The sequence below is a fragment of the Borostomias antarcticus genome (genome assembly GCF_949987555.1).
Source record: "Borostomias antarcticus genome assembly, chromosome: 6".
In the NCBI taxonomy this organism is placed as follows: domain Eukaryota; kingdom Metazoa; phylum Chordata; class Actinopteri; order Stomiiformes; family Stomiidae; genus Borostomias; species Borostomias antarcticus.
This window is the reverse complement of record NC_140239.1, coordinates 432,501-440,000: the sequence shown is the minus strand read 5'-3', so window position 1 is coordinate 440,000 and position 7,500 is coordinate 432,501. Positions and strand designations below refer to the sequence as shown.

Here is a 7,500-nt window from a genome sequence, read left to right as displayed (position 1 = left end):
GGGCCACCCGGCCCACTGCGGCTTGTTCCCACCCAGAGGGTTCTGCTGGTGCCGGTCCCGCCTCTTTATTGGGGGAAGTGGATTGGCATTGAAGGCCTTGCATAATATGAGGAAGTTGGTCTCACGCACAAGAATAAAGGCACAATCATTGAACACAATGACAGCACTATTTTAAGAGCACAGGACCTGCGTGGCATGCTTTTGTTGTTTTGGGTTTGGCTCTCTTCATGTGCTGCAGACCTGAAGCTGAGTCTCTCTTATCTGATTGGTGCTTCTGGTCTGGTCCTGTGAACACCCACCCACATAAACACTACCCAGACAAACACACTCACATAATCAATCTTTACTAACACAAAGCTCTTAACAATATCCTGCTATGACTTCCAATACACAGAATACAAATTGAGCTGCTTTTTAGATACATTTTCTCAACGTATATATATTGTAAATGAACAGGTAAAAACTTGTGAATACGTTCATGACCCCAAAGGGACAAAACAAAGGATATGTCTCTCATCAGGTGATGTAGAAACAAGCTAGACCAGTATCTCATAACCCCATTAAGTAGTTAGAAATGACAGATGACTTAGTTAACTACCCTTGTTAATAGCTCTGGGCTCGGCTTTCCTGTTCTCCCCAGGAACAAAAAGAGACCAAGTCCAACAGCAGAATAAAATGTTTATTTATTTTTCCTATAGAAAACCAAAGGACAGTAGAACAATGTAGCAGCTGGACTCCTGATCAATGTCCTCAGACCCTGAAAATCAATTGCAACTTTCTGACAGACACTGTAAAGATGTGAAAGAAAACGTTTTAGTTGAGACCCGACGTCGTACTGACATCGTACTGACCCTTTAGTTGAGACCCGACGTCGTACTGACCCTCCATCTGTCCCAGAGAGATATTGCTCAATATTGGATGGGGTTTGGTTACTTTAGTCACTGAAATACAAAACACAACAAATACCTTCCCTCCCAGGGTTAGAGCCCAGCTCTTAATCCATTAATGGAGGCCTTGGACAGTCAAAGGTGTGACCAGCTTTAGCTCCAGGCTAGGATCACTCTGACATTTAGACTGATGGAGCTGGCGAACAATGGCCTTCACAGGCTATTAATGAACCACCTGGAAGTTTGGCACGTCTGGTTCTGCTAGTTTGTTGTGGATGATGTGGTTTGGAGACAGTCATCGGGTTTTAAATCCAGTATGGATTGTTGTCGGGAGCGTTGAATGACTGATTGATTTTGGACTTAGCGTGGGGAGAGACTGTCAGTACGTAGCAGATCTCCAACACCAGGATCTGCACTCTGTCTTTTTCCACAAACGTAATCAGGGTGGACTAGCCAATTGACCCAATCAATGTCTCTTGAAAACATCACTTGTCGTCTTGCGGTGCCATCACCAATGGAAGAGACGACTAAATTCTACACGGGCTTCCTGACTAAAAATGCTTTTAATATGGCTTCCTGACTAAAAATGCTTTTAATATGGCTTCCTGACTAAAAATGCTTTTAATATGGCTGATTCACTGACAGCTAAAGCCGGTAAGAGGGGTGAGCCTGTGGCCTCTTTCTGGGACGCCTGGTAAGTCTGTCACATCTCCTAAAATTATTGACAACAGGAATGCAGATCTGCTTTATTGCCCATGCCGGTGTTGTTGTTTCCCATTGGCTGAGCCAAGTGAGACCGCCGTTGGGGAGCCCTGCCCAGTCCCACACTGTCTCTCCTACAATAACAACCATTTGTCAACTTTTGGCTCAACCTTAGCAAATAAATGCCTTTTTTTGTATGACGTTTTGAAATGGAATTAAGTCTCCCTTAATGAAGTCTCTTAATGCCAATTGAGTCTTGAATGATACGATGGCTTCTTGTATTCACTCTCTAAAAGTGTGTCTAAATGACAGTCAGATAGGCTTCAGGCATTAGTTGTGTGTTTGGGTATTTTGAGCCCTATGATCATTTCATTTGATTGAGTGTGTTCCTGATACACATAGCATGAGCTGGGAAGAACAAAGGGACCCTTAGGTACTGCCGCTCGGCTAATAGTAGACATTTGTGTGGTGGAGGAGGACTTCAAAGCACACATCATTTGAATTCCATTAGGCCATACTTGTACCAACACGACAACACTGGCCTGTGGCCCCTCAGTATCTCCCCTTTGCATTTCAGGCGTAGTGGCCCACTTCTGCACTTCTTCTTCTTCTATAGAAGCCTCAGTCCCACTTCTGCACTTCTTCTTCTTCTATAGAAGCCTCAGGCCCACTTCTGCACTTCTTCTTCTTCTTCTTCTATAGAAGCCTCAGTCCCACTTCTGCACTTCTTCTTCTTCTATAGAAGCCTCAGTCCCACTTCTGCTCTTCTTCTTCTTCTTCTTCTATAGAAGCCTCAGTCCCACTTCTGCTCTTCTTCTTCTTCTTCTATAGAAGCCTCAGTCCCACTTCTGCACTTCTTCTTCTTCTATAGAAGCCTCAGTCCCACTTCTGCTCTTCTTCTTCTTCTTCTTCTTCTTCTATAGAAGCCTCAGTCTCACTTCTGCACTTCTTCTTCTTCTATAGAAGCCTCAGTCCCACTTATGCTCTTCTTCTTCTTCTATAGAAGCCTCAGTCCCACTTCTGCACTTCTTCTTCTTCTATAGAAGCCTCAGTCCCACTTCTGCTCTTCTTCTTCTTCTATAGAAGCCTCAGTCCCACTTCTGCTCTTCTTCTTCTTCTATAGAAGCCTCAGTCCCACTTCTGCTCTTCTTCTTCTTCTATAGAAGCCTCAGTCCCACTTCTGCTCTTCTTCTTCTTCTATAGAAGCCTCAGTCCCACTTCTGCACTTCTTCCTCTTCTATAGAAGCCTCAGTCCCACTTCTGCTCTTCTTCTTCTTCTTCTATAGAAGCCTCAGTCCCACTTCTGCACTTCTTCTTCTTCTATAGAAGCCTCAGTCCCACTTCTGCTCTTCTTCTTCTTCTTCTATAGAAGCCTCAGTCCCACTTCTGCACTTCTTCTTCTTCTATAGAAGCCTCAGTCCCACTTCTGCACTTCTTCTTCTTCTATAGAAGCCTCAGTCCCACTTCTGCTCTTCTTCTTCTTCTATAGAAGCCTCAGTCCCACCTCTCACTCAGTTTCATGAATCATGAATGAATAAGAGGAATAAAATAGATTTGCTTTTGATACCGGAGTAGGCTGACACGTTGAATAAAACATCAGCGTGTTATTCCAGCTGTAGATCTGCTTATTTAACGTATTTGATATCTTTAGGATAATATTTACTCTGTGGAATGTACATTCCTTTTGCTTAATTCAACGCAAACCCCCGTCTCCTCATTCAACACAAACCCCCCTCCCCTCATTCAACACATGGCCCAGAGGACCCCAGAGCCCCCCCGACCTGGAGAGAGTTCCTCCTTCTCTCCTGAGCGCCCCCATCTTCTCTCCACCTCTATTCTCTCTCTACCTCTATTCTCTCTCTACCTCTATTCTCTCTCTACCTCTATTCTCTCTACCTCTTCTCTCTCTACCTCTATTCTCTCTCTACCTCTATTCTCTCTCTTCCTCTATTCTCTCTCTACCTCCACCTCTATTCTCTCTCTACCTCTATTCTCTCTCTACCTCTATTCTCTCTACCTCTTCTCTCTACCTCTATTCTCTCTCTACCTCTATTCTCTCTCTTCCTCTATTCTCTCTCTACCTCCACCTCTATTCTCTCTCTACCTCTATTCTCTCTCTACCTCCACCTCTATTCTCTCTCTACCTCTATTCTCTCTCTACCTCTATTCTATCTCTACCTCTATTCTCTCTCTACCTCTATTCTCTCTCTACCTCTATTCTCTCTACCTCTATTCTCTCTATACCTCTATTCTCTCTATACCTCTATTCTCTCTCTACCTCTATTCTCTCTCTACCTCCACCTCTATTCTCTCTCTACCTCTATTCTCTCTCTACCTCTATTCTCTCTCTACCTCTATTCTCTCTATACCTCTATTCTCTCTCTTCCTCTATTCTCTCTCTACCTCTATTCTCTCTCTACCTCTATTCTCTCTATCTCTATTCTCTCTACCTCTATTCTCTCTCTACCTCCACCTCTATTCTCTCTCTACCTCTATTCTCTCTCTACCTCTATTCTCTCTCTACCTCTATTCTCTCTCTACCTCTATTATCTCTCTACCTCTATTCTCTCTCTACCTCTATTCTCTCTCTACCTCTATTCTCTCTATCTCTATTCTCTCTCTACCTCTATTCTCTCTCTACCTCTATTCTCTCTCTACCTCTATTCTCTCTACCTCTATTCTCTCTCTACCTCTATTCTCTCTGGCACTTTACTGCTGGACATGTTTGTGGAATATGATGTGATGTGTCTTTTAGCTTTTAGAAAACACTATTTATTCATTTCAAGTCAGTAAACCAGATTCACGCTCACATTTACTCTTAATGACATAATATGTTGAACAAAAGCAGCTTGTCTTATGGTGACATTTCAAATCCTTATGTAGTTCAAATCAGCATTTCAAACCTCCCAAACAGAGTCAGGTTGAGAATCCCACCCAGGAGAGAAAAAAGGATGTTTGGAGCGGAAATGAGATCAAGTCTTGTGTTTGATTGATAGTGTGGATACGCTCTCCTCGCTGCGCTGGCCCCTCCCTCCCTTACTCCTAAAAGATGGCAGCTGCAGGTCCCCTGTGTGAATGTTGTCTTTGTCACATTCTTAACATGTGACTCCCAACATTCAGAGCATGAACACACACATGGCGTGTACTGGTGTGTGTGTGTGTGTCTGTGTGTGTGTGTCTGTGTGTGGCGGGGGAGCGGGGGAGGGGCATAATTTAATTGATTCGAATGACAGCGGCCCCCAGGGGCCCTGGCAGCGTTGCATGTTGACAGTAACAGGTGACGCGCCTGTTTGGTTTGTGTTCCTGACGTTGTGTAAACGGCCAGCGTGAAACTGAACAGCTCTCTGAGCCTGCTGCTCACAGGGCCGCCGTGTGTGTGTGTGTGTCAGGGGGGTCAACACACACACACACACCCACACACACCTATCTACTACCTCTCAGTCTGTTTCACTGGCATGGCAGGTAAGGCCAATAAGATGAAGTAGCGAGCATTACAACTTGTGGCAGGAATGGCCCCCAGAATGAGGGATGTGTAAGAGATGGCGCGCGCCGGGGCTGAGACCTCTTCCCAGCGTTTCTCCTCAGCGTTGAGGTCGCCCTCACTAGTCTAGTGTTTTGACAGTGTGAACGGACGTGTATAGATAAGCCCCTGGTACGTACTGTAACACCAGGCAGCTTATGTGTTGTTCTGGGGGCCACAGGAAAAGTTGTTTGTTTTCTTTTTCATGCTTGTCTCCATTTTTAGACACGGTTTACTGTATGATGTCCTCAGACATTAGTCAGGTACAGTGTGGGCCTTAAATAGTTCCTCTCATACTCAACACAGAGCCAGTCAGTTTCTAGGACTTTATTTTCTCTTGGAGGGGCGGAGGGATACGGATAAAGGACAGGCTGTGAAGTGTCCAGCTGTAGGGCTAAATTTGCCCGACCCTCCTACCATTGGTCACGTTTGGCAGATGAAAGGTCATTGATCAAAAATACTGCCCCCTCCCCACACACACACACACACGCACACACACACACACACACACACACACACGCTTTATTTATAACTCTCAACCCAGTGTGGGTTACAGTGGAATCTGAACCGCTGCCCCAAGCAAACATTTAGAGGTGAAATTAATAGATACACCGTGCGTGTGTGTGTGTATGTGTGTATGTGTGTGTGTGTGTGTGTGTGTGTATGTGTGTGTGTGTATGTGTGTGCGTGTGTGTGTGTGTGTATGTGTGTGTGTGTATGTGTGTGTGTGCGTGCGTGTGTGTGTGTGTGTGTGTTTGGATGCTGTATATTTAGACATGCCTGTTGTGTGACTGTTGCAGTTCTCACATCATGAATGATGGCAGGTTGCTTGAATACCTCGTTCTGTACAACGCTGCTATTAAATCTGTTTTTGAAATTCATGAACTCTGCATAGATGGGATTTAAAGAACCAGGAAGCTCTGAGCTATTTCTGGACTGTTTACTTTGGGAGTGGACACGGACTCAGAACCATGGATACTCATCAGAATACTTGTTTTTAAACAGTTAAGTGCTCTGTGTTTGTGAGCTACTTACTAACGCAGTGCACATGAGGCCGTCTCTGAACAGAAAGGCATAAATAAAGTGAATAGTATCAGATGAGTGCGATGGAAACATTCTCCTCATTCTTCTGCAGTTGATTCCAGACTGTGCATGTTTGGCCCTTTCAGCCTCAAACAAAGACCACATTCCAGAGGCCGATCACAGAACATTAATTAACCCTCTTGTCAGTTATCTTGATTAATGAACACACAGAAGACATCATTCAATGCACAGTACGTTGCAGGCTAGAGGTGAACGCCATCCTGAACCTGAGATAAACATGAGCCTGCTTCTCTCTTTCAAGTTTCTTTACAATGAGCTCCACGTACCTCATCATGGATCATAGATATTGGGAATTTCAGAGTAGATGTACAGTCTGTATGTATGTATGTATGTATGTATGTATGTATGTATGTATGTATGTATGTATGTATGTGTGTATGTATGTATGTGTGTGTGTATGTATGTGTGTGTGTATGTATGTATGTATGTATGTATGTATGTATGTATGTATGTATGTATGTATGTATGTATGTATGTATGTATGTATCTGTCTGTCATCTATCCATCTCTCTCTAATGACAGATTAGGAGGTGTCTGGTATCAGATTAGGAGGTCAGATTAGGTGGTGTCTGGTATCAATGTTGTCCCTCATATATTTCATAACTTCATACATTGGCCGGTTGTTGAGATAATCGTTGACAAGGTAGCTATATCAGGGAAAGATAACAGAGAGAGAGAGAGAGAGAGAGAGAGACGAAGGGTGACAGAGTAAGATATGTACAATGATGAACATAAGATTTAAATGTTCATATAAAGAGATCAGGCAAATCACCAAGGCCTTCATAGTTCAGTTGGAAAAAATCACCATTGCAAATATGACTCATATGTCTCTCCCCTTTCCAGTGGTTGGGAGGGGGTCTACTTAGCAGCTATTGAGGACCTCTAAACACAGACTGGACAGACCGCTCCTTCACTCCAGTCACACTGGTGAGTGGTGGTCAGAGGGGTATTGCGTTATTTGGGCCCTGTTTTCCTTCCCGGGGCTAAGTGTTAAGGGCTAAGTTTTGTCCGCCGCAAACTCAAATATTCCTTATGGATATCCTTACTTGGTGCACAACGAAGACACTCAAACATCTTCATTGCGCACCAAACTCGGCGGTGGTGAAATATATTGAATTTGCGATGGACAAAACGTAGCCCTTAGCGCTTAGCACCAAAACTTAGCCCTTAGCGCTTAGCACCAAAACTTAGCCCTTAGCGCTTAGCACCAGCATGAGAACAGGGCCCTGTGGCCACTAAGCTACAAAGGAAGACAGAGTCCTCATGAGAACCTCAGTGTCATGCACA

General features: G+C 44.2%; 1 protein-coding gene across 1 annotated transcript in view; it reads left to right on the top strand.

Moving 5' to 3' along the window:
• The window catches only part of arid3c (AT rich interactive domain 3C (BRIGHT-like)), a 104,401-nt gene that overhangs the window by 79,492 nt on the left and 17,409 nt on the right, over positions 1-7,500 (top strand). The gene's annotated exons all lie outside the window — the stretch shown is intronic.